Source organism: Myotis yumanensis, unplaced genomic scaffold (assembly GCF_028538775.1).
Source record: "Myotis yumanensis isolate MYYU_CA2020_CCGP unplaced genomic scaffold, mMyoYum1.0.hap1 SCAF_9, whole genome shotgun sequence".
Lineage (NCBI taxonomy): Eukaryota > Metazoa > Chordata > Mammalia > Chiroptera > Vespertilionidae > Myotis > Myotis yumanensis.
Genome location: NW_027223760.1, coordinates 73,899,836 through 73,922,847, shown reverse-complemented (window position 1 = coordinate 73,922,847; position 23,012 = coordinate 73,899,836). Strand labels below are relative to the sequence as shown.

Genomic DNA, 23,012 nt, shown 5'->3' with positions numbered 1-23,012 from the left:
CCTTCCCCTCCTCCCTCCATTTTCCCCCACGCATGTTACCTTTGCCTTTCTCCTAAGCTCCAAGGGCTCTTTTGCCCCTGTAACTTATTTCCTGAGCCCACACAGCCCGGCTGGCTCATCTTTTCTACTTCTGTGACTTTCTAAATCAACTTTCTCTTATCATTGGAGTCTTGGGTCTGAATTCTTTCTTAGCCAGAACTCAAGTACTGAGGTTGCTGCACTGAGAGATCTAACCTCTGCCACCACTACCCCCTCTACGGTGGCCCCTAAAGAGCCCAGCGTGACATTATTTTCATTAGTATCTGATACAGTCCCCTCAATCCATAACCCACTTTTCTGCCTCCCTGGATTATTTTCCAAGTTTTCTGATCTGTGATAGCACAGTGGCAAATAAGTAAACAAATAAATATTCTCTTATGCAGTCAAAATTTAACATTTCCCAGAAATGAATTTAAGATTTGATTCAAGTCAGTTATCCCCACGTGGAGTTACCCAAAGAACCAGATAATAGTTCCAGCTTGTAAGATATTTCTAGGAGTGGGATATACCATCTGGAGTGGGAAAATAAAGCCTAGCAGAATAGGCCTAAAAGTAGTTGGGAGAAGAGAAGGAGAACGAAAATGTAATGGTTCATGGTGATCAATTCTGCTTCCTTCAAATAAAGGCCTTTGTATTATGTTCCTGAGTCCAAACAGTATCTAAGTCTGGGAAACACTTCCCCAATCAAAGAATGCAGCCCTATGCTGGGCAGCGGGGCAGGTTGTTGTGTGATGATGGTCATGGCAGCAAACACACCCCTCAGAGGTGGTAGGAGTAAGCTACCAGCCCCACAGTGAGAGGGGAAAGGAGGAGTCAAACTCAGGGAGGAATGGAGCTGTGATAAGCACTGCGTCAAGGAGAGTTGCTGAGGCCACCAGACATTCTGAGAAGGGAGTGAGACTAGCGACAGTGCATCTAGGCCTGAAGTCACAAAGGGAGAAAAGTCATAATGGAACCCAGGGGCCACCTGGCAGGGGCTGTAGCCGGAAGGGCTGCAAGCCATGCTGAACTATGGTGACGCAGTAGGGGAGGAACAGAGAATAAATCCTGCAACCTCACTCCTCCCTCAGGATGGAATCTCCTACCGGTAACGCCCAAGGGCCAAACCCAACCAGTGGCCCATTAGCAAAAGATACCCATAGCTCAGCACATCTGGTGCTGTTTTGCCACTAATATAAATACTTCACCCAAGATTTCATAGTTACTAACCAGTTTTGAATCAAAGACCTCCAGATGACTCCAAACTCTTGTATTAATTATGCTGCCTTGTAAACCAGTAAGGGCATTGTTTGGTTATTTGATTCATTGAATTTAGTCTTGAAGGCAGCATCATTATAAGCAAAGCAAAAGAGCATGTTGATTTTTATGTCATAACGAATCCAAGTTGGTTGTCCTGGTTGTTTTTGTTTCATTTAACTGATACCAGTATTGATTTTCTTTTCATCTTCACCTGAGGATATGTTTTTATTGATATTTTAGAAAGAGAGGAAGGGAGAGAAGAAACATCAGTGTAAAAGCAAAACATCAATTGGTTGCTTCCCATATGCTCCCCTTCTGGGGACCAAGCCCACAACCTAGGTATGTGCCCTGATAGGGAATCGAACCTACAACCTTTTGGTGCATGGAAAGATACTCCAACCAATTGAGCCACCCAGCCAGGGCACCAGTGTTGATTTTTAATTATGTAACACTACTTGGGCATGTAGGGTAACTTGAACAGGTTAATAAGAGTCCCACAGGCTCAAGGTTTTGGGCTCTAATACAGTCTTCGAGTACACTTAGACTACATCCAGATGTCTTCCACCTTTTACATTTTCTTTTCTTGTTTAATGGATCCATGTCTGGGAGGCATTCTCAGCTTTCTGATACCTACTATGTCTTAGTAAGAATCAAAGTACATCAATTTCCCTTCAATTCTGAAAGGGTTTCCTCTAAATCTCTTGACTATCAGAGCTATTCTTTTCCTCCAAATATCACAGCCAGCAGCAGTAGATTCATTAGCTATCAGTCATTTCCATAAACATAAATTGAATGAGTTAACATTTCTATAGAGTCACTATCTTGAGGTTCTATGGACCCCAAAGAATAGATAGTTTGGAGATGGAGGCAAAGAAGATGGTAAGATTAAAGCTCTGTGAGAGTAAATGTAAAAAGGAGAACAGCCTGGATGGTGTATAGGGAAAGCCAATAGCTGTGCTTAGCAGAAATAAATAGTGCATGAAAAAAGAGGTAGGGGTTAAGTCTCGAAGGGATGTATAGAGCTAAGGACATTGAACTATGTTATATAGTTAACAGAGAACAGACAAAGTTTCTCTTGAGAAGAAGGAAACAATCAATTCTCACAGTTTTTCATGGAAAAATAATTTGGTGATGACTAAGAGCAGAAAATTTGAAGGCATAGTAGAATCCATTTAATTGAAACTATTTTGTTACAATGATAGAAAACTGATTACAAAGCAAGTGACATAACATTGTTCAATGAATAACTCCACCTATGAAACACAGCATATCCAGGCAACAGAAAGTAGACAAAGCAATAAAAATTTCATTATAAAGAACTAGCTCAGAATTTTCTGTCCCTGAATAATTTCGAATAAAGTGTACCCGGAATGCATGGTGGGGTACAAAACAGACAACTATTACTATAAGGAAAAAGAAGCTCTTGATTTGAGCTCTGAACTCTTGATGGGTCCACATACCAGGCCTAAGAGCCTTTATCAGTTGAACAATGACACCCACCTGTATCAGAAAGAGGGTCATGACTACTGTGATCATAATGACAATCATAGAATAGTTCACCATAATGACTTTCCTGAGGTTGAGATCTTTGTAGAACTCAAAGCATTGGTATTCTGAGTAACTTGGATCTATGCCATATAGTAAAAAAAATATTGGCAGAAAAATTAGGCTACCCACCATCCAAATAAAAATGCTTAAAAGTACCGCATGGTACTTTTGTAACTCTTGCATTTGGAGTTTCTTAAAATAGATGAGCAATCGGAGTATGACAATGGCCACATAGAAAACAAAGGTGAAGTACATATGATAGTATACTATGCTGCTAACCAATCGGCAGGTAAAGGATCCAAGCTCCCAGACATTTAATACATAATAGCTGAGGCGGAATGGAAGGCTGACCAAGAGAACTGAGTGTAGCACTATGATATTAAGAACAATAGTGGCGATCACTGATCGGCTCTTCCTTTTGAACATCAAACGTGACATCAATACTGTTCCAATAGTACCTCCAAGCAAAACCATGCCGTAGAGTATTATCAGAATCATCCTGAGGTGTGCCTTTGAGATGTTTGATGGGGTGGTTGCATTGATTGAATCCATGTTTCACCACAAAATGCTTAGAAGACCACAAACCCTTAAATGAGAAGTTTTACAAAAGTATAATGAACATATTGAAACTTTACAGCAATTGCACATTGATAGTATTGCGTTTTGCAATCCTAGCCAATTATTTACAAACCTAAAACAGTGTATCCAATAAATACTGTCAGAGGCTCCGCTTGATTATCCAAACATATTGAATAAACAGAGTTGAATGGGACAAAATTATGAAAATAAGTGGGTTTTTAAATATAAAATTTGGCTGTACACTCAGGTATTCTATTAACCTATACACTTAGGCTCAAGTATCAAAGCCGGAATCAGCCTGAGACATGTTACCTCTAGCATGAAATTTAAGGAAGGGCCAAAAACTCAGTCATCACAATGAATACTATTTTAATGCAATATCTTTTAGAAATCAAAATCAATGCAAAAAATTCATAATGGACAAAATAATTTTTTTTTAAAATAAAGGCCAGGCCAGTATACCCACAGTGCATATTCATGTCAGATCTATAAAGGCCATCCCTCCTATTGTCAGAAAATCCAGTCTGTGTAGAGAAGACAGTCTCAATCATGTGTAATTCTTGTAAGAAGATGTATCAGACGACATTTAAAAATATTTTCTGTGAATAATTTTTGAGCAGGAATATATATTACCGACATTCTTTTCTTCTTCCTAACCCTGAATCTTTTCCTAGACTGATGTGTTAACATTTTGGTAAAAAGTTTGGGTTTGAGAGTAGGTTCTATTGAGTTTTTATTTGAGTTTTCCGGGTACAGATGCATAAGGGGTAGTGACTGTGTAGCAGGAAGAGTGCTGGCAATCCACCGTCCTGCAAGTAAGTGCCAACCCTGCCCGTTGGCTGCTGCGGGAATGTGCATGGAGCTCTAGCTATGGAATGGGAATGGCCATACTGCTTACTTTAAAGGGCTACTGGAAAACTAAATGAGTTAGTGTGTTTGAGACAGCTTTATAACTGAAATAAAAAGCCATATAGCCCTAACCGGTTTTGCTCAGTGGATAGAGCATCGGCCTGCGGACTCAAGGGTCACAGGTTCAATTCCGGTCAAGGGCATGTACCTTGGTTGCGGGCACATCCCCAGTGGGGAGTGTGCAGGAGGCAGCTGATGGATGTTTCTCTCTCATCGATGTTTCTAACTCTCTATCCCTCTCCCTTCCTCTCTGTAAAAAAAAAAAAAAAATCAATAAAATATTTTTTTAAAAAGCCATATAAAAGTTATGATTCTTTGGGACAGGGTGGGGAAGGGGTAGAGGGTGTCAGTGGGGGGAAAGGGGGAACATCTGTAATGCTTTCAACAATAAAGATAAATTTTAAAAAGTGATGATTTTTAAGGTGAAATAATAAAAGCAAAAAGACATTATTTACCTCTTTCTCCTTACTCTACATAGGGGTAGATACACAGTTATGTTACATAAAATTGTTGTTGCATCAATAAGCATTTAATAAATATCTGACCATTAAAAAATACTTTTCAGACCTTTGATTAGACAGTGTGAGACCCAGGCATCAGCACAGCAGACATTCCCCTCAGAAAGTGTCTGTGTCCATTTTCCTCATGTATCTCCTGCCCACCTGGCCGGAGCAGAATTTGAGCATTTGTACCTGGAAGAAGTTATTCCACAGTGAACATCTAAATATCTTAATATTTTTCTTCTGCTACGACAGAATCGTCTTAGAATAACTTGGGTTTGTTTGTGAAAAATTATATTGGAACTTGCAGATTTAATACCCTCAAATAAGGATTCATTGTAGCTGGAAAACACAATTTATAACTTGCATAACAACCTAAATTTTATGTGCTGAAAGATACATTTTAACAAAGTACACATATGTAAAATATATAGTGCTTATACAACAAGTAAGATACTCACTTAGTTTTAACATTTTGGCAGTCCTCAAGTCTAAGCAGACAAGATTTAAGTTTGAAATTGTTTTAAAGCATTGAAAATCTAAATTACTCTAACAGTTCTACACTTCGAATGGACACTTTGAGAAACAGGTTGCACTGCCTCTTACTAGCTGGCTAATCCTGGAACAAATATTTAACTATAACGTTGTCTCTTCAGCTATAAATATGAAAATAGGAAGATCTATTTCCCAAGAATGTTGTGAGAAGTATGTTAGATTGTACCTACAAAGAACATAACAGATTCACTGACATAGGTGATCAAAGTGTCAAGGCTACTTCTCCCCTCTAATGTGCACAAAGATCTTTCACAAACATCAGATCCCTTCCTTTTATAGTTGCTTCTCAGAATTGTCTTATGGATTTGTAAATGTGTAGTGGTAAATTCACAGGAAAGGGAGAAGTTGAATCTTACCCTTATGACCACCACAGCCCCAACATTATCCTTCAATAGCCTATAATTTCTTTGCTCATTAAAACCAAGTACTAAGCTCTGGCCAGTGTGGCTCAGCTGCTTGGGTGTCATTCCATGCACTGAAAGGTTACTGGTTCGATTCCTGGATTTCTGGTCGGAGCATGCCCGGGTTGTGGGCTCAGTCCCTAGCTGGAGGTGTGCAGGAAGCAGCCTATCCATGTTACACTCTCGCACCAATGTTGCTCTCTCTCTCTCTCTCTCTCTCTGTCTTCATCTCTCTCTAAAAATCAATTTAAAATATTTTTTAAAAACACACAAAAAAACAAGTACTGAAATTTCTAGATCTGTTTTCTATGAAGAAACAAATTACTACCCAAACTACTTACTTGTTCTTTTCCTCTTATGATTTGCTTCTGGTGGAGGACTCAAGGCACCCCTGTCATTTGTTGATGATCCACACCAATGCAGGCAATAAGAGCAGTTTGCTATAATCAAGGCTCCGCTACCGACAACAGTCAAGAGAGATCTGGGACGAATGATGAACTGGAGAATAGTGCAAGCTGTGGACAGAGGTTTCTGAAGTTAAACAGTCAAGATGGAGGACCCAGATAAGCTGGACCACAGACGGATGTTTATTTCTATAGTTTGTGGTTAAACAGTTCCAACATTATTTCTATAAGTAACAACTTGCATTTTCTCTATCAAAGACTTATGTGGAAGAATTTCTCCTATTAGTGTGAAAAAATTACAGGTTGTTTTCTTTCAAATGCTGCTGTTTTGTTTTTATCACATTTATATGTTTTACCCCAAATGTCTCACATTCAAAATAAGAATGACCTGGAGAAGTACTTTCTGTGAGACTTTCATATTCTCGGCAATAAACTAAAAATATTTCTATCTTTGCCTTTCAATTTCCAAAGACTGTCTTCCTTCATTAACTGCCATGTGGAGATATGGATCTTTCAAAGCTTGACCCTCTGTTGATGTCACTTCAGTAAGAGCATTCATTTCATTTTTCTCAATATCTTTCATTTTCTTACATCAACCTTCTCACTTCCTGCACTAACTTCATAATCATCTTTAGCTGGGCTAAGAACTCTAGCATACTTTTAAGGAACTATTGTGTTTAGTATACATAAAGGGTAGAAAAGCAACATATCTTCAGAAGTTACAGGCAAACCCAGGCCCCAATCATTTTATTGTTCAGCTACAGGAATTCCAAAGGACCACGACTCCTTCACCTGTACAGCAAGCTCATTATGGCCTGCATTAAGGTAACAACTGATAATATTTCCATTTGCTTTGGAAAAGAATGAGAATCATCACCATTTGAATTACTTGCCATAGAAATGTCTGATAGTGCTTGTAACCACAGAGATATAAAACAGAATCAAAACCTAATGGAGCCATATTTCAAGGAAAACTCTCAATAGAAGATGCAATTTCTAATTCTTACTATCAAAAGCAAGTTTGTACACACACACATACACACACACACACACACACACACACACACAGGTTGTCCCAAAAATATACATACACACCTTAATAGCTGATAGCTCAATTGATTTTTTTTTTCAGATTTAACCCAGTGGAATGTATAATTATTCAAAGTGTGCATACATTTTGGGGGAAAATATAATATAATCTATATATAACATATTTATTCAAAGTGTGTATACATTTTGGGGGATGCTATATATAATATATACATCCTTATATTAATTCAAAAATAAATAATCTAGGTTATATTCTGGATTTGGGCATATTTTCTGGCAGGGTTCATTTTACAGATATAAACGTGTTCCTGGAATCAGCAGAATAAAGCATGTTCCCATTAAAACCAGGCAATATTTAGAAATGGCTTGTCTGATCGAGGACTAAACTAGGCAACGAGATAGAAGTGACCAAGAGTGGAGCATAAAAATGAAATTCAGTTATAATTTGGAACTATGGCCAGCACACAAATTAAATGTTCACATTGATTATGTAAGGATTTCAAAGTACTCAATTGTATGTATTTATATTTACAGCACAGTTAGAAGAATGCATGTATTCCATATTTTTTTCCCACTATAGTCAGAATTCAGGTTTTTGTTCCCCATAAGCAATGGCCAGATTTTAAAGAGAAATAACAAAGCCTTAATATGAGAGTTAGAAGTCAACTAGTCTAGATAGTACAACCCTCTTATTGAAGAAATAAAGCCACCACAATTCAGAGTTTAGAAAACTACCATAGGCCGCAAGGGCTATGTAGGGAGCAGACAAAGGTGAAAACCACATCCCTGTTCCAAGCCCTCATGTCCACTGCACCATGATGAACACATGGTGAACCTGAGATCATTTCTGGTGATCCTTTAACAATCTACGGCTTAATTTCCCATCTTCTTCTCTGCAATATCTGGAATCTTATTTTTGGAATGGGCCTTAATGTTTAAGTAAAACTATTTTCTGAAATCCTAGCAAATTAAAATTATTCTTTCAATATAGTTCTCTGCCCTAGCCCCACAAAATGTTAGAATAAGAAATTAACATTGGTCATTAGCCTAAGATAGTTTTCATATTTAACTTTATTTTTTACAAGTTTTCTGGGACCTGCTCTGCCACCAGAGGTGACCATCTGACCATCTCCCAGGTCACAACAATGGAGGCTTTACCATATTTCAAGAGTCTTGTGTTTTAGGTAATTTGTCTCCTAACAGTACAGAAGCATTTCAGAGCATGGAGACATTCAATCAATAGTTAGGAAATATTTTATTCAACATAAACTTTTCCTACAATCTTTCTTTTAGCTTCAGATCTCTAAGTGCTTTGTATAAATCATCTTTTGGGCCTTAGAATACCAATCTGATTTCAGTACCTAAAAAGTAGGTTACGTCTTTGGAGGTTACGGTGTAATGTGGTTTAATTTATTTATTATTATTATTATTATTATTGCTCTGCTTTATACTACTCGTTTATGAAAGGAAGATAATGTTTCTTCAGAACACAGAAAAAGAACAGGTTGTTTAACTAACACATGACATATCACATGCTAGACTGAAGAATAAGATGTAACTCAGATCAACAGATTAAACTCAACTGCTTTCTGAAATGAGAGATATCAAGTACTTCAATATCCAGAGGGACTTCCTGACATGGAAATCCACAGACAGAACCTTTTTCATGGTATAATAATATCCAGAAGCTGTACTAGGCCACACACATGTGTTTGTCATTGTAGTGCTTTAAAAATAACCTTCTAGAGCAATGTTTCTCAAAGTTATGGTTATGAATCACCTGGAGATTCTGATTCAGTAGGTCTGTGTAGGGGCCTGAGATTCTAACTGGCACCGAGGTGACACATAGCTGCTGATCCATGGACCACACTTTGTGTACAAGACTTACACTGCCTTGTTCAATATGGTAGACATTTGACACCTGTGGCTGTGTCAATTAATTCAAACTAAGTCAACTTAACAATTCCATTAGTCACATCTCAAGTGTTCAATTACAGAAAGTATTATTGGACAGCTTTACTAAAGAAAGCACACTTTATTAAATAATTCCTATTCCCCGTGATCTTACCTCCTCTCTTTCCTAGAGATATGCTGCCAGCTTTTATGTGAAGAATGGCAAGCACTTAATGGTTAAGCAGGTGTATTTGGAACTGGCGGGGGGGAGATGGGATAGTAAATAACCAGGAGAAGAACTGTTGAGGAATCCAAAGAATAAAGGGATTTCAAGAACAGGAAGGTCAACAATGTCAGATGTTGCCAAGAGGACACACAACCTAAGGTTTGAAAACTGTCCATTGACTGCAAAGGTGTGGGTAGAGGAAGAGGGCAATAGTTGGTGGAATATAGGATCAAATGAGGGTTCTTAAAGATAGAAGATTTTTGCTTACTTATATGATAAAATTTAAAAATGCCAGTCATGGGCCACAAGGGAGACTGGCCATAGGGATATTTTGGTTTTGAATCTTATTCCAGGCATATGTCATCAGTTTGACTCAAGTAAACTCTTACAAAAAAACTGCCACAGTCATGAAAGATTTCAAATCTGAGGTGCACATCTCAAGCCTTCAAAGAAACCTCACATTTCCTTCTGGCTAAGTAGGCCAATAATTGCTTTGTCTTATTATACCACTGGCTACAGACCTCTTGGATCTTTTGCAGGGTCTGGTTACACAACATCTCACCTGACCTTCAAAAATAAACTGTCTTCTCCAGGAGAGGCCAAGCCCCAAAGGATTTTGTTAATCAAAATCTGATGATGCCTTGTTCAGAGTGTGAATAGCGGTTTTAACTTGGGTAGGTTACTTCTGAGCAGAGTGATGGTGAAGCTTTGGTCTGGCAGCCCTGTGAATTTCATAGCTTTCCTTCCTCTCATGGCTACAAAATGGCAGCATTTGCTTCAGTTTTCAGATTCTCACACCAGTTTATGGAGAGAACAAAAAAGGGACTGTATCCCCCTACGGCGGTGGTTCTCAACCTTCTGGCCCTTTAAATACAGTTCCTCATGTTGTGACCCAACCATAAAATTATTTTCGTTGCTACTTCGCAACTGTAATGTTGCTACTGTTATGAATCGTCATGTAAATATCTGATATGCAGGATGGTCTCAGGTGACCCCTGTAAAAGGGTCATTCGACCGCCAAAGGGGTCGCGACCCACAGGTTGAGAACCACTGGCCTAGTGCCTCTTTTTATCAGGGAGAAAAACATTTCTGGAAGCCCTCCAGCAGACCTGTCCATACACCTCTTTGGCCAGAATAGGATATGTGTTGACTCCACAACCCATCTTAGAACCTTACAGTCTGTGGCTGTAGAAGGGTCTCGCCCCCCTGAGCCGACTGCCCTGCAGCACTGCAATGCGTTGTGCTGCAGTGCACAAGGAAGGACTAGGGACGCCTCTCCAGGAGGCAACCTTGGTTGTCTTCATCTTTCCTCTCAGTAACACAAACAAAGGATTCTAAATGCAGGAAGCAGGGACCTGTACAATTGACTACATAAATTCTTTATGGTCTGCCCATTATTAAATGATGGCAGTAAAGTTATGGTCAAAGAGCTAAGCTCTGAGCACTATCAATTGTATCTCCATTCATCTTCCTCTAAAACACCGGCCATGATCCCTCCCAGCACATCCCCTCCTGTGCAGGCCCTGGGAGTCTTTGCTTTGTGTCATCTCAGCCTTTGTGTTGAGATGCACGTAGCTGCATTTCTTAACTTGGGTATTTTCTCACGTTAAATTTTTGAAACCAAATATCCCTTCTTCCAACCTCCTTTTTCTTTCCATTTTGATCAAGTCTCTTCTCCGATATTGCACCTCTAACATTTTTCCTTCTGGAAGGGAAAGTGAAGGCACAGTTCTTTAAAGATGCTATAGAAAAGTAATCTGGGTTCTGTTTTTGAAATGACAAGAAATCATGAAAATTTATGCCTAATTATTTCTGTGAGTTGTGTAACTAAGAAACATATAGACTTTCTGCTTGATTCACTAATGCTTCAAAAACTTAATGTTGTTTGTACTTTAAAGTTATTTCAAGAGGATACTGACAGTAAGACTCTTACCATGGACAATAGTGTGGTGAAGGCTTGGTACTGGGTAGAGGGGGTCAATGAGGAAAAAGACCCAAAGGGGACATCTGAAATACTTTCAACAATAAAGATAAAATTTTTTTAAAAGACTAATTTACTTGATTTTTGTATTCTTTCTTCCCTTTTTTCCCCAAAATTAAAATAAATGAAACATGATCTCAATATTAAAACAATATTATGTTTGACTATTCAACACAGTGAAACTCCCGGAATTCCCCCACTCCCCCAACCTCCTGCCACCCCTTAAGGAAGAGGTATAGAGAGAGAGAGAAACATCAATTGGCTGCCTCCTGCATGCCCCCTACTGGGGATCAAGCCCAAAACCCAGGCATGTGCCTTGACAGGGAACCGATGACCACTAACCCACACTGGCTGAGCTACATCAACACTTTGAAGGCGTGAACTGCACCTAGTGCACTGTTTTGCACATAGCCAATGCTCAAAAATATAACTTGTACCCAACAGAACTTAGCATCCTATTGCACTGCATCAGGCTAGCCTCTTACTTCAAATAACATCCCTAGAACCCTATGTACTTCTTTTCAGCCCCATTGAATTGGTATTGATATGCTAATAATATTAACAAAATTTACTGAGTATATTCTCTGTGTTCATAGTGGAGCTGGGACCACATCTCTTTTATTGACCATATGTATTCAAAGACTTCTACAATGATCAAGTCATAAAAACTGTACTATAAATATATTTTTAAATACTAGGCATTTCACATATATTATCTCATATACACCACTGTAAAAATCCTGTAAGATTGGTATTATTGTACCCATTTTTTTTTTTTTTTTGGATTTGAAAAATAAGACTCAGGAGGTTACAACATGTGCCCACCATCATTTTGGGAGAGATAAAATAACTCTGGTTCATATGGCTCTGAAATCCATACTTTTGAGATTTTATGATATGATACAAGCAAGTATTACTGCCTTTCAAAAATTTACTTTCTATCTCAAACTGGATCCAAATTTACTTGTAAACAGAAAGATATATTTTTCAAGAGTTGCTCAAGTAAGTGGCAAAGCAAAAACAAGAATTTAAGTCTGTCCAGCTTCAAAGCCCATGCTTTTTACAAGTGATGTACTTTCCAGTGCTAATCTCTGACAAATCTTTAAGTGCTTAGAGATTGTAAAACCACTAAATATCTTATCAGCTTGCTGTGTTGCTTAACCATTTTGTTTTTCTGCATTCTTCTCCTTCTTCTGGGCAAAACCTTTCTGCCAATACAGATTCAGTGGGAGATGCTGTTTTCTAAATAACCCAACATCCTAGGGTATTGTTGAGGAATCTGAGGTAGCCTTACCATGCTGTCCAATCACAGCACTGCATCCCCTGGCTGTAGATCATAATAACCTTAGGTGATTAAATTTGGATTTTGAGAACTTTTACTGATGAAAAAAGGAAGGCTTGCAGAAGTTATTTCCTCAAAGTCTCACAAACAGTAAAAGATAAATAAGGCTAGGGCTCCAATCCTGTCTTAACTCTGAAGTTAAGAACAGAAATATTGATAGTAATCTATACGAAAACGACAATAAAATTCAATATTAAGGCATTTTAAGATTTTGCTAAATTTTTAACTGGGGCCTGGCTGGTGTGGCTCAGTGGTTGAGCATTGACCCAGGAACCAAGATCATCAGTTTGATTCCGGGTCAGGGCACATGCCTGGTTTACAGGTTTAATCCCCAGTGGGGGGCGTGCAGGAGGCAGCACTCTCATTGATGTTTCTATCTCTCTCCCTTCCTCTCTCTCTAAAAATCAATAAAAACATATTTTAAAATAAGATAAAATTTTAACTGGATAACATGCTGTACAAATATATATGAAGTAAAGAAATTATCTACAAAAATATTATATAAAAAGTAAAATATAACTCAGATTCAAAAGTGAGTTAAACAAAATATGATTATTTGTGTCTTTAAGATTTTAATTTTGTTTTGTTACTTTTATGCTAAAAGCTGGAATAGAAATTTTCTATTAAAACTATTCTTTGTTCACCCAGGAAATTACCTAATACAACTGGTTTAGCTCCTGGGGGGGGATGTCCCAGCAGGAAGTTGGATAAACTATTTCAAAGTTGATACAGGCAAACTCTTGGGTGAAGAAAGAATAGATTAAATAGGAAAATAGATAACAAGAACAGAGCTCATTTCTTGCAAATCTTGACCTCTCATGATGCCCAAAAAATCTGCTTAAAACATAAATTTGACCATAGTACTCTTTTGCCTTAAAAATCTAACAATGACTCTGATTACCCAGAATATTAAGTGCAAGCTCTGCCTCGGTTCCCCCTAACCCCCAACTCTTATATCACATTTCCAGGACCAGCAACATGGAAAAGATCATAGTTCCTTTCGTGCATTCCTGTGAGTACTCAGTAACTGTATTGTTTATCTCATTGCCTTTGTCTATTCTCTCTGTAAAGCTATTTCTCTTCTTCCATACCTTTACCACTTCCACTGCTGTTATCTGTCTTGCTAACAACTTCACTTTTAAGACTCAGCTCAGAAATTCCTTCTCCAAGTAAGTTTTCCTAACTCCATAGGTTGGGCTGGGTATACCTGCTCTGAGTTCTTACAATATTGGGTGCATATCCCTATTAGAACTCTTCCCACGTTCGTAGTATAATTACTTAAATGTATGCCATGAATCCTGTGAAGATTCTTCAATTTTATTTTTTTTTTTATCAAATTGCTTGATGCTTTTTGATAGGCACTCAGAATATAACTGTTGAATCAATGAATCTAATTCAATCAAGATGTATTCATCAAACATTTACTGAGTACCTACTAAATGCCAGGCCTAAAAGCTAAGGATCAAAACAAAGTCCTTGTCTTCATTTCCTCAAACTACATGAAGGTAATTATATTAATTTTCCTATTGCTGCTGAAACAAAATAGCACACATTTAGTAACTTGGAACAGCTCAGAGGTATTATGTCACAATTCTGCAGGTCAGAAGTCCAGATAGGGTCAACTGGTTCCTCTGCAAGAGGTCTCACAAGGTCAAAGTCAAGATATCAGTCAGCCTAGGCTTTTATCTGGTGGCTCTGGTGCAATAAATTCTTTTAAAGGTCATGTAGGTTGTTGGCACGATTTAGCTTCCTGAAACTGTAGAGCTAAAGTGTCTATTTTTTTTGCTAGCTATCAGCCAGAATACATCTCTTAGCTCTGTAAGCCCCCTGCATTTCTTGTCAAATTGTCCCCCACCACCCCTACCACTCATAAATATTTATGACTACCCTCGGTCACGCTTCTACTGCTTCCATTCTGAGAAAGTTCTCTGTTTTGATGGCTCATGTGATTTAGATTGAGCCAACCTGGATCACCCAGGGTAATTTCCCTTTCTTGGTATTTGTACTCTTGAGCCATGACGCATAATGCAGCCAGCAGGTGGCCACCTACAAGCCAAGAGAAGAGGCTTCAGAATGAAACGTACCTTCTCTAGACTTCTTGCCTGGGTCTTGTCTTTGGCCTGCCAAGTCTAGTTTTAGCAAGAATCCTGTTAAGTCAGTTTAGAGAGAATTTCCCTCCTTGCTATCTTATCATCTTTGGTATCTGATCAAATCCCTCATTTCTCACCCTTAATATCTGATCACACTGGTCTATCTCCAGCAAGAATTCTGTAAGTTCTGTGTAGTAAGAATCACCCCTACACTTAATGTCCCCTCTTAGTTATTTTCCATCCACTAACTTCCTTCACTCTGCTCATTGGCTATACATCTCTAGCTGTCTTTGCTGTATTCATGATTAAGGCTCAACTGTCTTCCCTATTACAGTATTGGCACCTACAGCCACTAGTCCTAAATGAAGTCTTCCTTATCATTTTAACAAGTCTAAAGTATAACAAGGTAAAGGAATAATTTTTCCTTTAATAACAGGGAGAAACATTTCTCCAAAACTAAAGGTACTTCCATATGCCTCTAAAGTTTAATTTGTGCATATATCTATTAACTATTGTATAGCTAAATAACATGTCTGGATTATGTACTGCAGGAGTTTACCAGGCATTATGAAGTATACAATCCATCCATTTGTGCCCCAAGATCCTAGCAAGCTGGCTGTCACCTCATAATAAATAATAATAACGAGTAATAATAACAGTAATGTCAGTTTAACACTATGTTTGGCAGCTCATACAATTCCTTCCTAAAAGGCTTTACATAATCTTACAGGGAGCTAAAGCTAGCACCCATGAGACTTGTGAGTCTAGGGCAGTGATGGCGAACCTACGACACGCGTGTCAGAGGTGACACATGAACTCATTTTTTTGGTTGATTTTTCTTTGTTAAATGGCATTTAAATATATAAAATAAATATCAAAAATATAACTGTTTTACTATGGTTGCAAATATTAAAAAATTTCTATATGTGACACGGCACCAGAGTTAAGTTAGGGTTTTTCAAAATGCTGACACGCTGAGCTCAAAAGGTTCGCCATCACTGGTCTAGGGGGAGAGAGTAACAGTCATGGTAACCTTTTTAGTTTGCAGTCTAGTAATGACACTCTTGTGTGTTTCCTAACCTCCACTGATTTTTAAGGTCAATTCAAGAGAGTAAGGGACGCTGTTGTAACTCCCCAAATTCGGTGCTGTCGCATGAAAGCTGCTTGACATATAAAAGAATGGGCATGGCTGTCTTCTAATCAAACTTATTTTTTTTTTATGGACAACGAATTTGAATTTCATGTCATTGTCAGACTCCCAAAACATCCTTTTTATTTCTTTCAACCACTGAGAAAAATGTAATAACCATCCTTAGCTCACAGACGTTACACACAACACACACACACACCAGCGTTCTGGCTCAGTGGATAGAGTATGGTCCTGCGGGCTGTAGGGTCACAGGTTCGATTCCAGTCAAGGGCATGTACGGTTGCAGGTTTCTCCCCACTGGGGCCCTGGTCTAGAAGGCAACCAATCCATGTGCTTCTCTCTGCCTTTCCCTCTCTTCCACTCTCCCTAAAAATCAATAGAAAAGTATCCTCGGATGAGGATTTAAAAAAAAAAGGAGTGGGCCATATTTGCCCTAAGGGCCATCTCTAGTTTGCTGACCTGGTGTGCACAGAATGTCAGCATTAGGAACATGGAAGTGTTAAGCGTGGGGCTTTCTGCAGGGCGGTACATGCTACCTCCGCAGGCTCCCTTTCCATGAGCTAATATATGTGCAGGCGTCTCCCCGCGATGTTTGGTCTGGAGGCCAAGCCCCGGTAAGGTGACAGCTCAGCGTGAGGGGCGCGGGCTCCTGCTGCTCGCCACCCCCTGGGCCGTCAGCAAACCCAGCGTCCAGCTCCCAGGTCCAGACAAAGCGCACCCAGGGCCCTCAAGGACATGGGCACGGAGGCTGCGGTCAGCTGACGAGGGATGGAGGCCCAGAAACAGAAGAAAACAAACTCCCTCGCCCGCCCCCTCGTGGCGCCGCTCCAGGCGCTGGCCGGCGCGTGCCCACACGCACGCCCCCTCGCACGCCGCCGCCTCGCGCTCAGTCATGCTCTACTGCGCATGTCTCCGAGCGGGGGAGGCGCGGCCGCCGAAGGGGCGGCAGAGGCCCGAGCGAATCGGAAGCGCTCCTCCCCGGGTGGGCGGGCCGACGCGGGCCGCGTGCGCGTCACTTCCGCCGGGGCGGGGCGGAGCGGGGAGGGGAGGAGCCCGGCTGCTGCTCCCAGGTTTATGTTGGGAGCTCAGCTGATGCGAGTCACCTGGCGTGGACGTCCGTGCCGCTGCCACCGAAGTAGTCGCGGCCTTCATTCGGGTGAGTGGCCGCTGGGGGACCGAGGCGGAACGATGAGTTTGGGAAGCTGGAAGCCTGGGAGCCCCGGGCGCTTGTCCGGCCCTTCTGGTTGCCTCTGTCCACGAAGGGCGTTTCCAGAGGGAGGGCGGGGAGACTCCCAGTTTGCGGGAGGCACCGGGACCGAGGTTCCGGAAGGCCGCCGGCCACCGGCCGGAGCTCGCGGGCGCTGAGGCTGTTGGCTGCGCGGTGCCCTTCGCCTCGCCCGCCCCCGTGCGTTTTGCTGGCTCCAGACGTGCAGGTTGTTTTGGTTCCTCTGGTCCGGCCCCGCGCTTCCTGTCCCACCCCCACGACTCCCGGCCCAGTTACCCCGAGTCTGCTTGGCTCTGCCGGACGGTAGGGTTTTCCAGCAGTTCGCTGGTGACGGTCAACAACGGTTTTCCCGTTCTGCCGCATTCCCGAATGCCAGTGCTCCGGGTGACCCCGTGGCTTGGTCCTTTTATTTATCATCCACTTCTTTTGATCGCCACCTACGTGGAGCTCTGTCCCCAACTACGGCTGCTTACGCGGGCTCAGGTGTGTGCTTATTAAAAGGTGAAACTCTGTGAATCATTAGGTTGCATTGCTTCCCGTCATTGTCTTTTCTCTCATCACACTGGGAGGAACCTGGTTTCTGTGCCTAATGCAATAATGTCAGAGAAGAGTGGTGACTCCTAGGAACAGCCGAGAGGTTTGGCATCGGGGACTGTCGTGTGATCCTATTTAAAGTGGCGTTGTTACTTCCAGGAACAGTCCTAATGGTTGAGGTTTCAGAAGTGACAACACTGTTTCTGTGCATCGAGGAAATGCTGTTAAAACAGTGAAATATTAAGAATGTAAAATATAAATTTTTAAAGAATGTTAAACTGTGAACTCAGAGTTTGTGCCTCTTATGAGGCCGTTGTTTCAAGCCCCTATTGTAGTTATTTTGTTAAATTGTTTGTGCAAGTTAGTTGTACTTTCAGTGTAAGAACATGTTCTGACTTCATAATTTTTATTTTTAACGTATTTTTAAGTTTATCTTTATTGTTGAAAGTATTATAGATGTCCCCTTTGTTTTTTCCCCAGTTGATCCCCTCCATCATAATTTTTATTAATCAAATTTTTTTTAACGTTGCTACTGTTTTCTATTTCTATATGAGATCTAATTGAAAATCTTGAAAGCAATATCCTTTTAACGAGTGATGTTGAATGAAAGGATCAGTTTCACTAGTGTATATATTTACTTCCAGGAACATGCAAAGTTAAAAGTACCGCTTGTACTTTGACTTGTTTTTTTGGCTCAGGAACGACAAAGGAATTGTGCTGAGGGTACATATTGTCTCACTTGTGGGTCATATGTTTATGAAAACGTCAGAGTTAGAGTTATTGGCCCCTCATGTCTTAGTTCTCATCTTTCCCATTTCTTATATTTTACTTTGTTCATTGTCCACCTCTTTTTAGACCTTGCTGTTGTATTCATTGCCCTGACTTTTTTCAGGCTCTCTCTCCCCCAGTGCTTTTTTGTTTTCTGGAAGACTTCCTCTCTCTAACTCTGGATGGCAGTCAAGGCTCTACCCTGTTCTTTCTAAACCAGAGTTTTAACATTTGAAACCAAAGGAATATATTAGTAAGTCCATGAATATCCTGAAATGTCATGGAAAATGTAGTGTATATATGCAAATAAGCACTTTTCAAGGAAGAGTTTTTTTTTCAGGTTCTGTGATAGCCAAATGCTCAATAATTATTACTGTAAACCTTTCTTTGGTAAATCCAAACATGATTTCAGCTGTCACTGTGCTGATAACTCCAAATGTACATCCACAGCCTGTGTTCCTATAGTACTCCTACACTTGAATGTCCCACTGTAAATACAAGAGATTTTTCTTTCATATTTAATTGGACCCCTTCCCAGTTATCTCATATTTACAAATGACATTCTCCTTGTGTCTCTGATTAAAAATCCTTAAGTTGTCTTGACACCTCCCTCTCCTTATGCCATTCTTCTCTGCCCTGTGTTGTTGTTTCCCCACTTTCAAAGTGTGGCTAAGAGTAGCCCTCTATTCCATTATAGTACTACTAGAGGCCCAGTGCATGAAATCGGTACACAGGTGGGGGGCAAGGGGGTGTCCCTCAGCCTGGCCTGCACTGATCGCCCCTAACCACTTGCCTGCCTGCCTGATCACCCCTAACCACCTCTGCCTGCCTACTTCACCCCTAACCACTCACCTGCCTGCCTGATCGCCCCTAACCTCTCTGCCTGCCTGATTGCCCCAACCACTCTGCCTGCCTACCTGATTGCCCCTAACCACTCTGCTTGCCTGCCTGATCACCCCTAACTGCGTGCCTGCCTGCCTGATCGCCCCTAACTGCTCACCTGCCTGCATGATCGCCCCTAACCACCTCTGTCCCCGCCACCGCGGCTTTGTCCAAAAGGACGTCCAGAATGATGTCCAGAAGGTCGTTTGGCTGTCCGGTCTAATTAGCATATTACGCTTTTATTATTATAGATAATCTTAATTCAAATCCTTGTAACTTTATGCCTGCATTATTGCAATAACTAAGTGAAGTCCCTATAAATTCATTCTTTCTGTCCTCAGCAAAGCCTCCACTTAGAAGTTCCCACATTTCTTCTTCATTCTATTTATACCTCCATTGTATTTATACAGACTGTCTTTGTATAAATAGGTAGTCTAAAGAGAAAATTTGAGACTAGAACACCCCTCCCACAATACTTTAAATTTAATTAACAATGCATTACTAATGTCTTCAGTAAAGACTCATTGGTACACTGATAAAAAAAATCATCTAATCTTCCCTGTTCTTCTCTAAGTTGATGATGGTACCTCTTACTTTACATTGTTCTCGGTATATTTTTGCAAGCTGACTTCTTTCCCAGCTGAATTTACTCTCAAAACTCTTATCTGCATTTACTGGCTTTGTGATTTGGAAGCAGTTAAATTAAGCTTGTTGGTTTTGTTAATAGCTCTCTCTATTTAGTAATTTTTTGCTTGATAATTGTTATTTCTAATGAGGTACATTAAAATTGTTCCCCCCTTTTTTGCTTTATATACTATATCTCAATGTCAGATTTATAGGCGTATTTATAATTGGTCATGAGGGTTATATCTTATTGGAAAGAAACAATTCAGACCCCTTACTGTTGTCTGCCCTTATGTAGCTCATCTTCTGCTTGACTCTTAGCCAATCTCTACCATTTTCCCTTCAACCACCTTGTTGTTTTTGCTATTCTTGAATAGACATAGTTTATTCCTGTCTCCAAAGGTTGGTTGCTTTTCCTCTGCCTTGAAAGCTTTTACCCATATACTTTGAATAATTTGCTTCCTCACTTTATTCAGTTTGTCAATAAAATGTCAACTCAATTCTTCTCCCCTCCTCTACTAAAATAGCACCCTGTGCCCGTTCTCCCCAATTCCCAGCTTTATTTTTCTTTATGGCACTTCTCCACCTGATATTATACATTATATTAGTTCTTTATTTGTTAATAGATTGTATTGTTCTCCAAGGCCTAAAAGACTGGAGATTTAATAAATAAATGGATTGTTCCTTTTACTATTATGTAGTAACCCTTTTTAAAAAATCCTTATTTCATGATTTTGCCTTAAATTTGCTTGAAAGTGCTTTCTTTTGGTTAGTATACCAGTCTGCCTGGAATATTATTTTTCACATTCCATTATTTTCCGTCCCATTCTTTGTCATTATGGTATAGGTGTGTCTAGTAACTACCATGTAACTGAAGTTTTCATTTCAAAAATTTGTTTTTCCTGTTTACTCTTTGTATAGTTCTCTCTTTTTTGTCTCATTATTTTTATTCTCTCTGTTATATCATTGACATTGTCAATCTACTTAATTTTTTCTGTTATTTCTAAATCCTGGTTACACATTACCCTGTTTTATAGCATGTGGTAGGATTTCCTTTCTTTTTAAAGGCTGCTTGTTATTGTATTCCTTTGCATATTTTATTTATCTATTCATCTATCCATGGACATGGGTTGTTTCCACCTCTGCTATTGTGAATAGTGCTGCTATGAACATAGTTGTGCAAATATCTCTTTGAGACCCTGCTTTCAATTCCTTTGGTGATATACCCAGAAGTAGGATTCATAGGATCATATACTAGTTCTATTTTTAATATTTTTTAGAAACCACCATCTGTTTTTCATAGTGGCTGCACCATTTCAGTTCCACGAACAGTGCTCAATGATGTTGAGCATTTTTATAAAATAAAAGGCTAATATGCAAATAGACCAAACGGCGGAACAACCAGTCGCTATGACGTGCACTGACCACCAGGGGGCAGACGCTCAATGCAGGAGCTGCTCCCTGGTGGTCAGTGCGCTCCCACAGGGGGAGTGTTGCTCAGCCAGAAGCCGGGCTCACAGCTGGCAAGTGCAGCGGCGATGGTGGGAGCCTCTCCCGCCTCCGCGGCAGCGCTAAGGATGTCTGACTGCTTAGGCCCACTCCCCATCAGTTGGACATCTCCCAAGGGCTCTCAGACTACAAGAGGGCACAGGCCCGGCTGAGGGACCCCCTGCCTCCCACCCCCCTCCCCTGAGTGCACGAATTTCATGCACTGGGCCTCTAATCTTTTCATATGCATGTTGGCCATTTGTGTATCATCTTTGGAGAGAAGTCTAGTCAAGTCCATTGCCCATTTTTATGATATTTTAAAAATATGTTTTTAGCTCTGGCCGGTTTGGCTCAGTGGATAGAGTGTCAGCCTGCAGACTCAAGGGTCCCAGGTTCGATTCCCGTCAAGGGCATGTACCTTGGTTGCGGGCACATCCCCAGTAGGGGGTGTGCAAGAGGCAGCTGATCGATGTTTCTCTCTCATTGATGTTTCTAACTCTCTATCCCTCTCCCTTCCTCTCTGCAAAAAAATCAATAAAATATATTTTTAAAAATATGTTTTTATTGATTTCAGAAAGGAAGGGAGATGAGAGAGAGAGAGAGATCAGTGATGAGAGAGAATCATCAGTCGGCTGCCTCCTGCATGCCCCCTACTGGGGAACGAGCCCGCAACCCCTGCATGTGCCCCGACCAGGAATCAAACCATGTCCTCCTGCTCATAAGTTGATGCTCAACCACTGAACCATACCAGCTGGGCCCTTTTGCCTATTTTTAATTGGGTTGATTTTTGTTGTTGAGTTGTAGGAATCCATAATTGGTTTTGAGCATGACTTTTTAATCCACAAGTACTTTAATTGTATTTTATCAAATATTTCTGTGTTGGGGATTGTAGAGCTTTCATGTTATTTCAGCTTATTACACTGACTGCAAGTCCTAAGGAGTTCAGAAGAGCCAGGTATGTTTGCTTCTTTTCTCTCCTTACCACTGTGAAATTGGTCATTTTAAAATAATATGCTCACATGCAATTTAGAAAGATTTTTAGTTCAGGCTACCATCTTCTGAACAGTCACAATAACTTCTTGGTTTCTGTCTTTCTCAGTTTTGTCCCATTATTCCATTCTGGCACAGATCTCCTGGAATCATCTTTTAATGTGATCCCTTTGCTTAAAATACGTTATTGATAGTTTGATTTTCAATTTGCTTGGCAAGATTTATAAGACTTTTCATGATCTGGTCCAAACTGTCTTTGTAATAACATCATCTACCTCTCCTTATTTATTCTCTTCAGATCTTGGAGCGAAATTACACTACTTGCAGTTTTTGCTGATTTTGTGTATGCTTTTTTAAATGCTTTTTTGTGTTTATTTTTTTTCTGCATTAATTAGAATTCTCTCCTTTCCTTCTCATCTTTATTCCACGATGAATTTCTTTTTAACTTTGCCCAGTTTTTAGCATATTTTTTTCAGACTTACCTGCATATTTACTCTCACCTCGTGTCTTCCATTCACAAGGCACCATCTATTAAAATGCTTTAAATTGTTTGATTTTTTTAAATTATAAAAGTAATACCTGGCTCATTGTAAAA

General features: G+C 40.1%; 1 protein-coding gene and 1 long non-coding RNA gene across 2 annotated transcripts in view; one reads left to right on the top strand and one right to left on the bottom strand.

Annotated features, from left to right (window-relative positions):
• Window positions 1–2,427: 2,427 nt before the first annotated feature.
• Window positions 2,428–17,296, bottom strand: LOC139016529 (uncharacterized). Its single transcript, XR_011472687.1, has 4 exons — window positions 17,010–17,296; window positions 6,112–6,285; window positions 4,882–5,006; window positions 2,428–3,412 (listed from the first exon to the last, which is right to left on the bottom strand). It is a non-coding gene; the product is annotated as an uncharacterized lncRNA (long non-coding RNA).
• PNPLA8 (patatin like phospholipase domain containing 8) overlaps window positions 16,954–23,012 on the top strand; it is a 32,936-nt gene continuing 26,877 nt past the window's right edge. Inside the window, exon 1 of the mRNA XM_070424715.1 lies at window positions 16,954–17,062. The gene's annotated coding sequence lies outside the window, so the exon portion shown is untranslated. The remainder of the gene's footprint in view (window positions 17,063–23,012) is intronic.